The following is a 19,108-nucleotide window of genomic DNA, read 5'->3' as shown; positions in this document are numbered from 1 at the left end:
ACTGTTAAGCGATTAGTTAACCCTATACTAGCTATTACATTATATAGGAGGTTATGATTCAGATTATATAGGTATAGAAAGTTATGATTCAGGTTATATTGGTATCTTATAACTCAAGCCATATAAGCATCTTGTAACTTTGACCCCAGTTACAATGTTAACTAGTTACTATCTGCATAGCAAAGTTATTCTTAACATGTTTTCACATAATATTTCCTAACCTATTCTAATACATAATATTTCTTCCATTTCACTGCCCGTGAAAGCCAATGCTATAATAACTGTTTATCACAATCCCTCCTCTTCTTTTAATTAAACCATTTGGCTTGAGCAATAATTATTTTTAACCTAATACGCTCACGCCTTTCAAGAAACAGTTTAGCCTCTTCATAGGGGTCAGGATCCTTTGTTTTACTCTGTTTCTTTAACACCATTATCTTTTGTGCCGATCCAGATGTAGCTAGTTTGGGGTCCATAGGCATTGCTGCTAGTGACATTCTTTGTACCGCACTGGTGATTAGACGAATGAAACAGGGAATCATACAAGGAAGAAATAATAAACCCGCTGTTGCACATAGGAGGAAAAAGCAAAGCCTGTTCCACCATTCTGTTCCCAATAAATTGTCCCACCAGCTGGCTTTTAGCATCAATTCTCATTTCTGAACTGGGACACAGGCTGTTTTTTGGATATCCTTAGCTATATCCAGAACAGCATCTCCGTTATCATCTATTTTCAGGCAGCAATCAGATAGATTTGATTTCCCACACACGCCCCCTTCTTCTGCTAATAGGTAGTCCAATGCCAGTCTATTCTGATACACTGCAGCCCTTGTTTGTTTTTGTTGGTTTGGTATCAATTCCAGTGCTAAGGCAGTTTTATTTGTTATTATTTCCACAGCTGCTTGGAGTCTTATGATACAATTTAGCATATAAATTGGGGTTCGATATCCCCAACTCCCGTCCTGTGCCCAGGTGGCTGGCCCATACTTTTCCAGTATTCATTCAGGGGGCCATTCTTCATTTCCCCACTTTTGAGATCCTCCAATTGCTGCCCTTGTTTTTTGTTTTAAGGCCTCATGAACTAGTACCCCTAAATCATCCCTGTCCAGTCCTGGTAAAAGAAAGAATCCTGGTTGTATAATTCCCAGAGTACAACTCCCTTTCCACTGCGGGGGAGTTTTGGGTAAGCTCTTTTCCCACATATCCAAAATAGGCCATCTGGTGCTTTCCAATTGTCAGTACCCTGTTGATTTATGTTTTTCCAAAATTTGGATGTCTCTGGAATATTAAAATAGGAATTTTTGCCTGCATCTTCACACAGGAAAAATTCAACCTCAGTATTACATTTGCAACTCTTCCCCTTAAGTTTTTTCTGGGCCCAATACTGCATTGGTTCTTCAGGAATCCACCATGTAGAAGTCCCATTAGTAGCTTTATATTTTTTACAGGGGGTATTTCCTAATTTTTTCAGAAAATTTTTCCCAGTTTGCCAGAGGCACTCTTCTCCTATTACTGCTGAACTTAAAATCCATCCTTCTGGCCAGTTTTCCCCTTTTATATTTGTTCTGTTCAATTTAAGGAGTTCAACAGGGCCTAGGCTACTGCCTTCCCATGGCCATTCTTCTGTCATTAAGGCCCCTCCACAAACCCAGCAGTTAGTTACATTTTCTTTACTTATTCTTTCTCCCAAATCTACAAATAATCTTTTCTCTAATCTAGGGGTTTCAATTTCCTTTTCTAATTGTCATTTGATTTTTGTGTATAAATCTTCATGTGGGGTTGACCTGGGGTTAAATTGTGGTATTTGTTTTGTCACTTTGTATACTATTTGTTCTTTTACAAAATCGTGGACCTGGATTCCACCCCCTAGGGCAAATGTAAAGCAAATGCATTTTTCTCCTTTTGGACACTCACTTCCCATAATTCTTTGACCACCTAATCCTAAATTTTCTGCAACCCAATATATTTGCCCGCCTTGCGTGCAAGTTTCTAATTTGGATGGGTCATAACAGTAACTGTCAATATGAGTGTGAGCAGTGAAAAAGGAGCCTTGAGTGTTAGCAAAGTAAAGGGATTGATAGCATTTGTGATATGAATCTTCTTGGGCTCCAAAAGGGAAGAGACAAAAAAGGAGTAACAGAGGTCCAGTACAACTTATACCCCCACCTCCCATGCCTATGGGTTTGCTACCCATAGCAGGTGTATATGATCCTCTCAGTGGTGAGTACAGCGGTCAACTCGGTCTTGCCCTCTATTTCCCTATGTGCCGGTTTGGACAAATTTGGAGGGTAAAATATCCTCTGATAGAAGGCAGGTTACAACCCATCAGGTTCGGGGGAAAAATAAAAATTTCCTCAGAGGAAAGTGAAAGAGATAAAAAACTATTTATTTAACAAACACACAGGAAAAGGATAATAATGCTAAATAATAAAATCCCTCACTGTGGAGAGAAACCTGGGAAGATTTCAGAGTCCTTCTGTAGGTGTGGTCTCTCTCCTCCTCCTCAGAGCTGGGTCGGTGTGACCCCAGCTCCAGAGCCTCGGTGGAAAATTCTCCTGGTGTGTTCTGATGTTGAAACAGTCCAGAAGAGAAGAAGGGAAAACACCAAAGTCCCAGGAAAACAAAGTTCAACTCTCTGTCTCCCTCCGGAGAAAAGGAGCCAAAAGCGGGCTGAAAAACAAGAAGGTGTTTCCTCCGCTCTTGCTGCTGCAGCAGGATGCAGAGGAGTATGTATCTGTGTCCTTGAACAACTGTTTTGAAAAGTTTGCTTGGTTTTTTCCTCTCCCCCCTCTCAGGCTCAGTTTAAAGGCACAAAAAAAGTACAAAATTAATTTCTGGGCATAGAGCAGCGATAGGGGATACACATCATAAAGTCACCCCAAGACATTCCACCCCTTATCCCGTATTGTCAGCTCATGTGGGAGTGTGTCTTGTTTGGTTCAGTCAGGGTCTCCCCTTTGGGTTTTGTGTTACTGTACCATCCCAGTTTATACCTTCCTGGTTTCGTGTTCATAACCCTGCTTTCTCTATTTGTCTCCTCCCAGACCCCTGCCAATCGCTCCGACACCCCTCCCAAGCTTCTAGAAAGTTCTGGCAGGGGCGTCGAGTGATTGGTCTTGGGGGGAGGATCCCTCCCTTCCTTTCCCAAGATAGGTTCCCTTGTGTGTCCCTCATCCCGCAGACCTGTCCTTCTCCTTCCCTGATTCGATGCCGTTGTCATCCCTCCCCTGTCGCCACCCCCCCATAAAACCCCTGGCAGGCGCGTTCAGGGTTGCTCATTGCTGGACACCCCCGGGGGGCGAGGTCCCCTGTTCGGAGACACAATAAACCTTCTGGATTTCATCCACAATTGAGCCTGCCTCCTTCTTCCACCACCTGCCTCTATTGCCGCGGTCCTGTGGAAGGACCCACGAGCCAGACCTCTGGTCTCCCGGATTCCGGAGGCTGGTCCCCGCAGCCTGCTGCGTCCAGAGCTGACCGGGCAAAGTGGGAACTGCTCCAAAAAGGACGCAGAGGCAAGCTCATGCCTAAACGAATATATTCTAACTCTACACACACACATTAATACATACACACACATATATATACATATATACAGCTGTGTACAAACAGTGACAGTGACCCTCAGCAAGCAGGGGTACACAGGCATTTCACACTACAGGTGGTTTTCACCCAACAATCAGATCTCCCTGCGGTACACAATGCGTTGTTCCATCTTTCTGCATTACCCACCATGTGCAACCAGGTCCCTGAGCAAAGACAACCCCATGGGTGGGTTTGTCTGTACTCGAGGCAGAATTAATCCAAACAGTCTTTCCTAACAGACCTCTGACATGCACTACTGGGACCTTATCTCCATCTACTGTATGCAGGGATTCAGATTGGGCTGGACCAGCTCTATTGGTAGAGCCTTGGGTGTTAACTAACCAGGTGGCCTTTGCTAGATGCTGTTCCAATTCTTAGAAGTTCCCCCACCCAGTGCCTTCAAGGTGGTTTTAAGCAATCCATTGCACTGTTCCACTTTCCCAGCTGCTGGTGCATGGTAAGGGATGTGGTACACCCACTCAATGCCATGTTCTCTAGCCCAGGTGTTGATAAGGCTGTTCTTGAAATGAGTCCCATTGTCAGATTCAATTCTCTCAGGGGTGCCATGCCTCCAAAGGACTTGCTTTTCAAGGCCCAGGATGGTGTTCCGGGCAGTAGCGTGAGGCACAGGGTAGGTCTCCAACCATCCTGTGGTGGCTTCTACCATCATGAGCACACAGCGCTTGCCTTGGCGGGTTTGAGGCAGTGTGATGTAATCAATCTGCCAGGCCTCCCCATACTTATATTTGGACCATCGCCCACCATACCACTGAGGCTTCACCCGCTTGGCCTGCTTGATCGCAGCTCATGCGTCACAGTCATGGATGACCTGGGAGATATTGTCCATGGTTAGATCCATCCCACGGCCTTATGCCCACTTATAGGTGGCATCTCTGCCTTGATGGCCTGAGGCATCATGGGCCCATGTGGAGAAAAACAATGGACTCTACACGATTCAATGTGAATCAAGCAGAAGCCATTTTACTGATGAACTATTGTCCCTATTATACAGTTTTTGCTTCCCTACATGTGATCGTGCATAATTATTATTGGTTAAGGCCTATTTCACATGCTACTTTTTGCTTTATGATTGGCTCTTGTATGTGTGTCACATTGTCTGTCGTGTATGTCACAACTGTCCTTCAGTTTGCATTTTCTTATCCTTTGCTTGTTCCTCTTTCACATCCTCCCAAATGCTGCTTGTTCCTTTTTCACAATGAACTTTTTTCCCTGTGTACATGCTTAAGTCCTTCTGTCTTATGTGCTCTGGTTCCTCTATCTTATGGCTGGTTCATGATATGTCCATTTTCCAGTAAAAACATGGTTTCCACATTTCTCCCTTTCTTTCCTTGAACCAGCCATATGCTATGCATTGATTACTGCACCATTCTAGAAATACGAGTGATTAAACATGGCAAAACAATTAAAAAACAAATAAACACGCCCCCTATAGTAAGGATTTGTTTGACAATATCTTTCAAACACCCAGTAAGCCCAAATCCTTCCAACCATGTGTCTAGTCCGTGTCCTGTCATGATCTTTTTTATGTTTTCCTGTATTTCCTTAAGCCTTTTATGGATGGATACAGAATGATCAGATAAATTCATACAACACATTCCTTCAAAGTCCTCACAACCATGTCCCTGAGCTAGCAGCAAAAACTCAGTAGCAGCCCTATTCTGTAATAATGCATGCCTTACACTGTCTGCATCAACTAACATGTCAGTGATAATATTTGATGTGATGTTTAATTGTTTTGCCATCCAGCAAGCCAGCTTTTTTAAGTTATGTAAGGCTCTGGCTGCAGCGACACTTGGTGTTAATAAGGAAGTAATAACCCGTGATGGTGTTGACCAAAACTGAATCTTTCCATTACATTCAGGACCTAACTGAGACACCCTTCATCATGATTGTTGTGGTAGGTTCTTCGTAAAGTTCCTTGCAGTGTGATTTAGTAGGTCTACCTTGGAAGGTGTGAACAAAGTAAGTTTTCCCAAGAAACATGGTCCCCCTATTACTCCTGATGGTATCCCTTGCCATGCCCAATCCCCACAAATTAAAAATATGCCAGGTGGTAGCCGTTCAGGTGCATCATTATTCCAAAGAGCGGCAGATGGATTGTTTACTTCATGCACAAATTGGTGTGGGCAAAAAAAATACTCATTCTGCTGGCACCCTATTTTCCGAGTTTGATTTGGAACACGTTGATGGTATTCTGGCGCTTTGGGTGAGATGTTTTGGAAATAGCTATAATTTATTTCTGGGTCTTGCTATCTGGTTCTATTAAGATGCACCAGAACACTGTAAACATTACCAAATTCAACACAACTGCCGTTCTTTCCCATTGAACCTAACAGCTCTTGGGGCTCTATTGAGATTGCATTAAGTGCCAAAAGCAAGTCCTTTGTACAATTAGCTATGGCTCCTGCTGCTTGTGAACCAGCTGATAATGTAGCAGGATGCATTGTAGCATTGCAAGTAGCAGGAATTGGTCAATTTATATATCCCTTGAATCGTTCAGGGTTAAAGTCAGGTATGCCTATCAAGCAAGTACGGAATGGGTCAGCTGGTGTAGCCATAGACAGACAAAAGGAATCCTGCTTAGTAACATTAGCAAAAGTAACCCACACATTGTGTCACGGCACTACTTCCAGATTATCGTGTGCTTTGACTGTTGTCATAAGGCTTAACAGTAAAAATGTGATCACTGAAATTTTCTCACTGGACCCCATTTTTCCTGCATTCTCTCCTTCCAGTGTGTTAAAAGCCATGACCAGTCATCCTCAGGTACCCACCATTCTTTAGCCTCTTTTGGCAAAGGAATCTTGTTCCAACACAAAACTTGTTCTACTCCTACTTTACATTCCCCTGCAGAATGTATTTCTTTACATTTTTTCGTAACAAGATTAATACTACTGCAATACCATCTTGCATCTCAAGTTAAGCATACACACAATACCCACAGTTTACACTTTCCACAGTCTGAATCAGGACATTTGAGCTGTAGCTGAGGTGAGATTTCAATTTTCAGCATCAGCACACAGGTTGGGATCACTGTCTTTCCCCAGCCACGGTTTCACCCACTTTGCAGGCACCCAGCATGATCCCCTATCTGTGGAAACACATGCATACCCCCTTTCCCAGGTTAGTAATTGCATTGGTCCTTCCCATTGCCCTGTAGCCCCATTTATTACGCATACTTTCCCACTATCTTGTGGAGTTTCATTCAAGTCCCCTTTTAGTCCTGCCCCATGTTTTACCGCAGGAGGAACAAGATTATCCCCTGGGATACATCAATAATTCATTACACAGACAGCTTTTTCCAAGCGAGCTCGAGGCGAAAGGGACAATTCTCCCCTTTTTGTTTGTAAAGCAATTGCTTCAGGGTATGATGGGTGCGTTCCATGATAGCTTGTCCTGTGGGAGAATGTGGAGTACCAGTGATATGAGTAATACCCCACACATTGCAAAAGGTGGCAAAATTACTACTGGTATAACCCCGGGCCGTTGTCAGTTTTCAAGGTACATGGAATCCAAGGGCAGTAACAGCCATGCGTAAATGTTTTAGAACATGTTTCGTGGTTTCTCCTGTTTGTATGGTGGCCCAGACTGCAAGAGAAAAACAGTCAACAGACACATGAATAAACGGAAGTTGTCCAAACTCTGGAAAATGCGTTACACGCATTTGCCATAACTCCAAGGGTCCAAGTCCTCTAGGATTAACTGCTGTCCCCAATGGCTGATGAAGTTGTTGACAATCACTGCAAGACACCACAATAGCTTGTGCATCAGTTCAGGAAATATGAAATTGTCAGTGCAGGAGCTTTGCTGATTGATGAAAAAATTGATGTGACTGTGCTTCTTGCTGAAACATATTTCCTGCAGGAGCAGCCCAGGCAGGAGAAACTGAGTCATCTGCTCATGCATTGCCTTTGGCTGGGCTACCCTGAAACTTAGAATGACTATAAATATGAGTAACAAAATAAACACAGTGTCTCTTTGATAAAGCAAAAAGCAAGCGGCGAAAAAGCAAATATAGGTCATGGTTATTCAATTCCTTTAAGAATGCATGTTCTAAACAACAAGTTACTCATACCACATAAAGTGAATCACATACAACATTAATTGGCTGATCATTCAATTTTTCAAATACTACTGCTACTGCCAATAATTCTAAGTACTGAGTAGAGTGGTCATTTGTTTCATGTAAAACTCCCTGTTTCCACTGCCCTTTCTCTCTCCAAACATAAGCAGCCTTCCCAGTTTTGCCACTGGCATCTGTGAAAATTGTTATTCCTTGAACCAGCTTAGAAGAACAAAGGGATTTTGAAATTATCTCAGTATTACAAATGTGAACATTTGATGTCCTGGCGTATGAACACTGAGTTTGCCTGTAAACTCTAAAGCAGCAATTTGCAAGCCTCTGCTATGTCTTAGCATCCAATTTAAATATACTCGAGTTGTTGGCACAATAATTTCTGCAGGCTTGGATCTGGATATTTATATTACCCGGTTTCGGCTTTTCATTATAATATGGTCTAATAATTCCACATTATAGTTTCCTTTGGTTTTACTGGCAAAAAGATCCATTCCAATATACACAACACATCTGGCCGTTGGGCCCATTGAAAAATAACTGCAAACACATGAGCTCTTTGACTAAATATAGCTACTGCAATATTCAAATCTGGATTCCAGCAGGATGTATAGCCTTGTACAATTTTGCCCAATATTTTCAAGAGCCTTTTGTGCTGCTTCAGTTAAGTTTCGAGGAGCATTAACACCTCCTCCTCCTGACAATAAATTTAACAGAGGTTGTAAATCTGAATTGGTGATACCACATATTGTCTGAACTCAATTAATGTCACTTACTATTTTTTGAACATCATTAAGGGTTTTAATAGTAGGGTTTAACTCAATTTTCTGTGACCTTACTGTGGTTTGATCTATTATTGAACTCAAATATTTCCAAAGTGGCATCTGTTGTAATTTTTCAGGTGCAATAACCAATCCCTTCATTTGTAACTGTTGTTCTAATTCTGTAATAATTTGTTCTCTGTCCAATTGCATTCCTGCAATCAAAAGATCATCCATATAATGATAAATAATCAGTTCTGGATACTGTTGCCTGAATGGTGTCAATGCCCAGGCCACAAACAACTGGCACATTGTAGGGTAATTTTTCACAGCTTGTGGCAAAACGGTCCATTCATATCTCTTGGAGGGTTCTTGCTTGTTAACAGAGGGAAGAGAAAAAGCAAAGTTTTTACAATCTTCTGGATGCAATGGAATAGTGAAAAAACAATCTTTTAAATCAATTATCAATATTTCCCAGTGTTTTGGAATCATACTGGGGGATGGTAATCCTGGCTGAACTGCTCCCATGTCTTCCATTACCTTATTTACTTCCCTTGAATCATGTAACAAACACCACTTGCCACTCTTTTTAGGAATAGTAAAGTAGGTGTGTTCCATGGACTTACGGATGGTGCTGAAGTGCTCCCATGTCTTCCATTACCTTATTTACTTCCCTTAAATCATGTAACAAATGCCACTTGCCATTCTTTTTAGGAATAGTAAAAGTAGGTGTGTTCCACGGACTTATGGATGGTGCCAAATGCCTTTTCTGGACTTGTTCTTGCACTAGTTCTGTTATGTGGGCCAATTTTTCTGAACTTAGTGGCCATTGATCTATCCAGATTGGTTCATGTTGGAGTGCAAGCTCCTCTGGACCCAGGCCCAGAGGAAAGCCAAAGCACAGGGATTGAATTAAAACCTTTGGATAAGCTGAGATATGTGAAGCCACACCAAAGTGAAATAGAAATACAGATTTTTAACTTTTAGTAGAAATATATGCTAAGTGTTTTAAACATTGAAAAGCTGCATCAAAGAAATCTTAAAACACTGTTCTTACTGCAGCAGTATTACCTTTCACAGAATTCTTTTACTTTAGACAAAACATAGGTAGAATTATACTGTTCACATTTTTTTAGATAGAGTGTTCACATAAACAGTAAGAACTGATAGAAACTGTATATGCAAATCTGTGTAATACCTATGTTATACTTGTGTAAGGCTTACAACTGTTAGAATTAGATCAGGATGGGTTAAGAAAAAAACCCTTAGAATTGTGTGTTAATCTTATTGGTCAAATAAGAAATACAATCCACACTTCTCTAAGTTTAGATAATAGAAGAAGAAGCTGTTTACTGCTTGCTGTTTGCCTGCTGCTGCTGTTACTGCTTGGCCTTATCATGTAACCCCTTCAAACTCTGCCTTCAGAAAACTATGAGACTATGAAATAAAGAATTTTAGCAGGACGGCAGCCTCCTCTGCTCTTTCACCCTTGTCTGAAAAGGAAGGGTATCCCACCAAAATCTCAACAAATGGTGCCTCTATTTTAAGGGAGAAAACTTAAAAGAATTTCCTGTTGAAGCATCTCCAAAGTAGGAAGAAAAAGGCTGTTTGGAAGAAACAGAAAAATCCTGGGAGCAAAGTGGACCTTGAAATGAAAGGTGACACGGTATCTATTGGATGCTGAAAGGAAAACATAAACCCAACTTGAAGGATGAGCTGGAGAGAACTGTGCTGAAGTGTTGCTACGACCCAGCCCACTGCGGGGCTAGGGCAGCAAGATGCCAACCTGTTGGGGAAGATGAAACAGGAAAGCCTTATAAATATGATTGCCTGACAAAAGATTTTGGGAATATGAAAACTATAAGCAACATCGAAATGAAAGCCACCTTTTGAGATACCAAGTCTTAGTTACTGAACAACTGGAAAACAATGGTATGGCCGACTGAAGGTAATCCCCTCTTGATGGAACAATACCCTCTGCTTGCAGGCAGGTCCAAGGGTCAGAGCAGACCCTACTAGCTCAGCAGAAGGGGTCCAAAGAGTAGTTTTTAGAAGTTAAGATGTAACACTCTATGGTAATATAAGAACTCTTACAGGCTGTATGTAAATGCTATAGGATTTGTATATTGTATTAGATTGGTTAGTGACAATTAGAATATTCAGTACAGAAGATGATTTATTGTATTGTAACCAGGACTTCAGACTCTCATACTTCTTCTTCACTCTCATTCCTCTCGCTCTCTCTCTCCCTTTACTTACCCGCTTACTCTCTTGCTCTCCTGGGCCTGCTCCGAGCTGAGTCTGGCAGTTCTAAGCAGTGCCCCTATACCCACGCCCTTTGCAATAAACCGCATGTTCCAAGATCTGACTTCAGAGATCTCTTGTCACCGTCCAAACCCGCACCGAGCACCCCCCAGGCTCCTACAGTCTGGCGCCCAACGTGATTGCCGAACCCACCCCAAGCTCCCGCAGTCTGACGCCCAACGTGACTGAAGGCCCGGTTCAGCTTTCTCCATCTGTGGGAGACTTCTCCATGGACGGTAACTGAAAGACCAGTTATAGCCACCTAGAACGTGTCGTGAGCATGGCATACCGTTGCTGCGCATCGTAAAAGCCGGAGCTCTATAATTCTGCCGAGGCAGCCCTCGAGCACGGGGATTACCTGGAGCTCTTGGAGGGAATTGCCTGGCAGTCCTCGAGCACAGGCGGCCACTGCTGCGCAGCGGCTACCTGGAGCTCTTTGAAGAAGTTTGCCGTGGCACCCCTCGAGCACGGACACGCTGCTAAGCAGTGCCGACCGGAGCTCTACGGAGGGACCCTGCCGCGCGCCCCGAGCACAGGCGAGTAGTGCTCAGCACCGCCCGCGCTGGAGCTCAGTGTGGACCCACCCGTGAGGTCCTGAGCACGGAAAGCCGTTGCCAAGCTACGCCTAAAACCGGAGCTCTGATGAGGGACCCAAAAGCAGCGTCCTGAGCGCCGAGTGGAGTGCTTGGCCAGCCCCCCACGATGGACCTCTGACTAAGGACCCTGCTCCTGCGACATCTAAGTGAGTATCATACTGGTCTAATAATGGGACAAATTCACACTGCCCATGACAGAGATCTCTATAAGCAACTTAAGCATTTACTTATAAGCTCCGGTCCAAGTCAATTACCTAAACAGGAGCTAAAAAATCTTTTAGAATGGACTCGAGTTAATTTCCCAAATGCTGACCGTTCAGCCGTCTTTACAAGAGACTTCTGGGACACAGTTGGGGTTAAGCTCTTTAATAATGTCTCCTACCGAGATATGGCAGCCACGCAGCTGATCCCAGCTTGCAGAGCGCTGGTAGAGCTGTTTGCTGCGAAGGCGCCGCCCGCAGCAGTCACCCCGCCGAGCCTGGCTCCTGCTGCTAGCCCGCCCCTTGCCACCGCAAGCCCGCAACGGGGCACGGCCCCCGCCTCTCCGCCGGACCTCGCGGCTCCAGTACCCACGGTCCGGCTGACTCATGCCGCCCCACCCCCCGCGCTCGCGGTCCCGGCACCCGTTACCCCGGCCCCAGCCACCCCACCGGACCCTACGGCCCCTCCCACCGCTCCCGCCATCCCCGCCCCCCGCCATCCCGCTCGTCCCCGCTGTCCCAGCTCCCGCGGTCCCTGCCCTCGGTTCCAGCATCTTCGCGGCCCCGCCCCTCGCTTCTACCACCCCGTCCGCCAGTGTCTCCGCGGCCCCGCCCCTCGCTTCTACCACCCCGTCTGCCAGCGTCTCCGCGGCCCTGCCCCTCGCTTCTACCACCCTGTCCGCCAGCGTCTTCGCGGCCCCGCCCCTCGCTTCTACCACCCCGTCCGTCAGCGTCTCCACGGCCCCACCCCTTGCCCCTGCCCCCACGTGCCCCCCCCCCGTTTCTGTCACCGCGGCTCCACCCCCCGCTGCTGCCGTCATTGTTACCCCACCCCCCGCTGCTGGCATCATCGTGGCCCCGCCCCCCGGCGATACCCCTGCGGGGCCGGTGGCTACCCCCCTGCTACCTACGGGTGCTACCGCTCCTCCAGCCGCGCCTGTTATGGCCATGGCTGCCATTATAGCCGGCCCTCCGCAAAGCCAAGCGGCAACCCTTCTTCCAGCCCCCCAGGTCCCCCTTGCCGCCACCAACACGGTGCCGGTGGTAGCCAATGCCCCATCCACGTCCGTCGCTGCTGCATCTTCACAGTCTCCTGCCGCTCCCGAACCACCGGTGCCGACAGCGCCTGTCCCCAGGCTGTCCCCCGGCCCCGCGGCAGCACAGACGTCTATGTCTACTCCCGTCCCTGCTGGCATTCCTGTGCAATCCCCCGATCCCGGCACACCATCGCTCGCGCTGGGACGCGGAGCGCCCCAGCCCCGCGAGCCACTTGGTGCCGGTGCCGCAGCGTCTGCACGGATGACTGCAGCCCCCTCCGTGCCTGCCGCTGCTCCAGCCCCGTCTCCCGGCACCGCCGCTCTGGCAGCGCCGTTCCTGCCCGCCGCACTAGCACCCACCCCAGCCCAGCCTACAAGCTCCCAGCGGCAGCGATCCAGCCGCCGGCCCTCCTGCCTCCCGCCGCCCCGGGATCAGCTCCTGCCAACAGGGCAGCCCTGCCGCCGCCGCCCGCCTCCGTGGCCCCAGACCGGACCCTGCCGTAGGCACCGCAGCCTCCCGCTTCTCAGCTGCTGAATAGTGCGGTCCCACCGCCACCGGCATCCCTGATCATCCCATCGCCCCCTTCCTCGACCGCGGCCGCAGCCCCAGCCCCTGGTTCTGCAGTCCTGCCATCTCCCGCTCTGCCCGAACCGCCTGCCACACGGACTGCCGCCATCACAGCCTGCCACGTTGCCCTGATGACGCAACCCACGCATTCGCAATTGCTGCAACCTCCGGACCAGCGATATCACTCCGCTCACACTCCTCCAACCACAGCACCAGCCGCACATCTTCCCGCGGCTCCGCCGCCTGCCTCCCTGCCTCCGCCGCCGCATCCCGGAGCCAACCCAAGCAGCACCGAATCACGCCCGCACTCCCTCGAACACCCAGCCGCGCTATCGCCCTCTGCGCTCCTGACACCGAATGTGACTACTTTGTATCACCAATCGATCGCACAGCCACAGCCAGGCACACAAGCCGTGCAACGAGGAGGGGGAGGGTGGAATATGACACCTGCTTTTATAAATACAGGACAGACTGAAAACTATTTTGCCCCTGCAAATGCCAACACCTTAATCCCAATACAAAACAATTCCAAAAAAGAATTAAATCTGTTCCCAAACAGTGAATGCCCGACCGAGAGGGGCGGCGCGCGGGTGGCGGCTGGCGGCGGTGGAGCGGAGCCGCGCCCAGCCGAGACGCGTGCTGGAGCAGGGCGTGGGGGAGTCATTGCTTGGGGGCCCGGCCGAGATGTGGCTGCAGCGCCTGGCATCAGCAGCGAAGCTGTGACCAGAGGAGGCGACCCGCAGAGAACTGAGCGGCGCGGCCTGGCCCGGCCCGCGCAGCCCCGAACGCGACCCCAGGAAGAGCACGCAGGCACGAGCAGCTCCGGCGGCCCTGGCAGCCCCAGCAGCTCCAGCAATTCCAACACGGGAGCGAGCGAAAGAGAAAGCAAGAATGCAGCGAGACAGAAAACAGCAGCCACTCAGAAAAAGGAAAAGATCATAGTAGCTAAGATTTTAGGAATGGTAAAGTGGTATAATGTTAAACAAAATTATGGTTTTATAACAAGATGTGACAACCAGCAAGGCATATTCGTGCATAGAACTGCTATTAAAAAGAATAACCCTGAAAAATGCATCGCAAGCTTGGGAGATGGAGAGGTGGTGGAATTCAAAATTATACGAGGTAGAAAAGGGTTACAAGCATCGCAGGTCACTGGGCCTGATGGTGTTCCTGTAAAAGGCAGTATATATGCAAAAAATCGTAGTCATGTTAGACAATATCTCCATTGTAAGCCCCCCCTACAGTCTCCCTTTCCTAATCCCACCTTTCCCTTTTACCCTATGTCCTATTACCCCCAGTGTATTCCCAATCCGTTTTTTCATCCATGGTTTCCCTCACAAAACCATGTCTTTGCCAATTGTTTCCCCAAAAATCCCTTTCCAATGCCAAGGGGGGGATGAAAAGGGGGAGGGAAGAAATTAAACCCTCTCCTGCTTCAGTTTCCCCACAAAGCATGCTCGGAGAGTCCTGTCCCCCTTCTGCCAGCCTTAAGATGTTCCAGAGAATCTGTTTGGACATTTAAAGGCTCAGGAGGGTGGCTTGTTTTGTTTTGAAACTGTTCTTGTTATGTTTATCCAGTTGTTTTCATTCTCCTTTTATTAAAATAAAACGGGTGAAATGTTGGGGTCTCCTCCCCCGCCGTGTAGCCCTGGGAGAGGGACCCTGAGGGGACAGACACGGGGTTTCCCTGCCCCTGGTCAGCCTCGTTCCCATTGGTTGTTCTGTGTTTCCCTGTGTGGACAAGGACCCTCGGGTCCCATGACTGTAAGAGTTCCTCGGCAGAGCCCTGGCCATGCGGTTGGAGAAATAAACATCTCTCTGAAACATCTACCAAGAATCTGTCCATATATATTTCTTTCCACGGGACTCCTTGTTTGATACATGGTGTTACAGGATCTGCACTGTAACAATACTCCCTTTCAATTACCAGGTGGAGTATTTTTCATTTGTGGAGGTAGAGTTTGGCCTACTATCCCAGCATACATCACTGGTGGACCATGTAGCGTGGGAAAACTTACTTTGCTAACACTCAGTGCAAAAATGCTTGCTTTTATGAGACATAAAAGGTCTATTCTTCAGTATAAGCCAGATTGTAATGATGATTTTGTACCCTGAGGTCCTGTGGAAAGGCTCTCAGCAGCTCTTTTACCACAACTTGCTTCAGGAGTTGCACTGAAACAATTAGACTGACTAGGGTGTTGGCTGAGAAAGGAATTCAATGCTATTTCCCTTGCATTAAGCAATATGCTAACAGATACCAAAGATGTGCAACTTTGCAGAACAGGGCTGCAATTGATTTCCTTTTAGTAGCACATGGACATGGGTGTAAAGACTTTGAAGGAATGTGCTGTATGAATTTCTCTGATCATTCAGAATCCATTCATAAGAGTATTCAACAACTGAAAGGAGGTGTGTCAAAGATTAGAGTTGATGATGGAACTTGGTTAGATAATCTGCTTGATGGATAGAACTTAACAACATGGGCGAAAGAGCTTTTAAAGATGGGTTTTTACATATTAGTTATCATTATAGTTGTGTTAATAATGGTGCCTTGTTTACTTCAATGTATCCGGCAAATTATCAACAAAGCTATTAAGGAAGTCTTCATGGTTCAAACAAGAGGGGGAGATGTTGGAGTGAAAGCTCCTCTGGACTCAGGCCCAGAGGAAAGCCAAAGTACAAGGATTGAATTAAAACCTTTGGACAAGCTGAAATACATGAAGTCACACCAAACTGAAATAGAAATACAGATTTTTTAACTTTTAGTAGAAATATATGCTAAGTGCCTTAAACATTAAAAAGCTGTAGCAGAGACCTTAAACACAGTTCTTGCTGCAGCAGTATTACCTTTCACAGAATTCTTTACTTTAGACAAAACATAGATAGAATTAAACTGTTCACATTTTTAGATAGAGTATTCACATAAACAATAAGAACTGATAGAAACTGTATATGCAAATCTGTGTAATACCTATGTAACACTTGTGTAAGGCTTACGACTGTTAGAATTAGACCAGGATGGGTTAAGAAAAGGAAAACTAGAATCGTGTGTTAATCTTATTAGTTAATTAGCAAATATAATCCACACTTCCATAAGAAAAATTGTTGAGTATATAGAAGAAGAAGCTGGTTTTTGCCTGTTGTTGCTGTTGCTGCTTGCCTTTATCATGTAGCTCCCTTCAGACTCTGCCCTCAAGAAAGCTATGAGACTATGAAATAAAGAACTTAGCAGAACAGCAGCCTCCTCTGCTCTTTTACCCTGGTCCGAGAAGGAAGGGTCAAAAGCTCAACAACAACCGACATAATAAAACACTTTCTCCTTGCCTTTTCCACCCTGGGAGTGCCCAAAGAAGTGAAAACGGACAATCGTCCTGCCTATGTTTCTAATAAATTGCAAGGTTTCTTTAGTCAGTGGGGCACCCAGCACACCACTGGCATGCCCCACTCCCCCACAGGACAGTCTATTGTTGAAAGGACCCACCAAACTCTCAAGAGGGTCCTTGACCAACAACGTGGAGGTGCAGAGGTTAATTGTCCCGTTGTGAGACTCTGCAAAGGCTCTTTACCATCAATTTCTTAAACAACTCCTTCTCAGAACCCACCCCCCCCATATTCTGATACTTTACCAATTCAACACAGGCCAAATTAAAGGAACAGCCACCGGTGTTGGTCAAGGATCCAGAGAGCTGTCAAATTCAGGGACCCTTTCCACTCAACACCTGGCGAAGGGGATATGCTTGTGTTTCCACACCAGCAGGTTTGAAATGGGTGCTGGTAAAGAATATCAAGCCCTACCTTGGACCACCACCACCAACTCCTGAGACCATAAGAAAAAACACAGCTAACCCTGACGCTGAATCAGCCAAAGACGAAACTAGTGCCGCCTGGAGGCGATGTCAACACAAAGTGACAAGCCACATGAACATCTAATTTGCACCCCCTCCAGACTGGTTCAGTTAAAAATCCCCCTGAACCCCCCTGACCTTCCCTCATGGTTTCCCTGCCCGAATAATCCCTTACCCTTCCTATACCCTATACCTACCCTCTTTTTTTGAAAAGAGGGGATGGAAAAGGGAAATTGATAAAGGGAGAAAGAACATTTCCAGTTTCGGGTATTCTCGAGTGATTCGACGGTCCTTAACAACTTTGTTTGAGACCCTTACAGAGACATCTGTCCTGACTCCCCCATGGAACCTGGCACCTGTCACCCTGCCATCTCCTAGATGTCCCTAATCTGAGCAAGTGCCCAGAGACGCTGCTGTGGCTGTGGATGCTGTGGCTGATAAGAGCATGGAAATAGCAGCCTCAGTAGCCCAGAAAGGTCCACTGCACCCAGCACCATCGGAGGAACTCAGGACTTGTTGGGACATTGGGAACTCGGGGGAGGGGTTGCCTCCCTCCAGAGGCTTTACGGGTGTTTCTGGTTGTTCTGCCATCCATTCGTTGTTTAAAATACTGCCACAACCCTGGACGCTCACTGTTAAGATCAAAATACCCTTTCCCCACTCACAGAAAGGGGAAGAACGGTTCCCACCTTAGTTAGTTCCAAGTAAATGGGGGAGGCCTTCTTTTAAAGTAAATTAGAGGGAGATGTTGCAGTGGCTAAGTCCACTTTACACCCCCCAAGTTGCTCTAAAAGTGGTCTCTCCTTACAACACTGTGCTAGAAAATTCTCTCTTTGTCTAGATTCTGCTGGTCACTGGCCCTCTCCTCCCTCCCATCCCTTTTCCCATTTGCCCCTGTTATGTCACCCAACCTTGCCTCTGCCACCTAGCCCTCAGACTATTGCTTTTGGACGCTCTGTCTGCCTTTGGGAGCTCTCAGGATAAAACTGGCGTGGGCTTTCAGTTCTGAGTTCTTCTTGCCTCCTTCAGGTGTGTTGCTATCAAACACCTCGGAACCCCTCTCCCCTCTTTATCCCTGGTTTGTGCATAAACTCTGTGTGTGAGCGGCTCTTTGTGATAACCTGTGAAGGTGAGATTGTGTGCACATGTAGGTGCTGGGAGAGCGCCACCTAAGTGGTTCATGAGGGACCCAGCAGGGACAAACATGGCACTGATCCACCAAAGCTCTCATTCTATAATCCGTCACCAGATGATCCACACTGGGGAGAAGCCCTGTTCCCAGGCTGGAGCAGCCTGGCCTTGGAGGACTACACCCTGTGGAAGACAGACTCATGGCGCAGCAGTTTTGGGAGGACTGTGTGCCCGTGGGAGGGGCTCACGCTGCAGCAGGTGCGGTGTGGCTGCTGCTCGTGACAGTGGGCCCATGCTGGAGAAGTTCACGGAGAACTGTCTCCCGTGGGAGGGAGCCCACGGCCTCACAGGGGAAGGACTCCTCTCCCGGAGCAGCAGAAGGAAGTCTCGGTGATGAACTGACCAAACCTCCGTGCCCTGTCTCCCTGCGCTGTCGGTGGGAAGGAGGGAGGGGCTGGGGGGGGAAGGTGTTCTAAGGGCTTATTTTATTTCTCATTATCCTCCTCTGGTTTAAGTTGAGCCTGTTTCGCCCTCGAAGTGTTTTCTCCCGGTCCTTATCTCACTCATGAACCCTTCGTTAATTTTTTTTTTTCCTTTTCCCTCCTCTGCCCAGCTGTGGCAAGGGAGGGTGAGCGAGGGACTCCTGTGGATGGATGCCTGGCATTGGGCCAGTGTCAAACCACGACACTAGGATCATACTGGTGGAGACTGGAACCTTACTGGGGCAAGTGGCTGTGACTGGGAATGATTATGAGCAAGCTGAGGGCAACTGGGCTATACTGGGAGTGTCTGTAACCGCACTGGGGGTGACTGGGAACACACTGAGAGCAACTGGGAGTGACTGGATCTACACTGGGAGCAACTGGGATTGACTGGGACCATGGTGGGGGAGACTGGGATACTACCGGACACATACAGGTATCATGCATGGAATAACTGGCTCTGTGCTAGGGGCAACTGAGAGCAACTGGGATCAGACTGGGAG

Source organism: Corvus hawaiiensis, chromosome 35 (assembly GCF_020740725.1).
Source record: "Corvus hawaiiensis isolate bCorHaw1 chromosome 35, bCorHaw1.pri.cur, whole genome shotgun sequence".
NCBI lineage: Eukaryota > Metazoa > Chordata > Aves > Passeriformes > Corvidae > Corvus > Corvus hawaiiensis.
Note: the sequence above shows the minus strand (reverse complement) of the source record.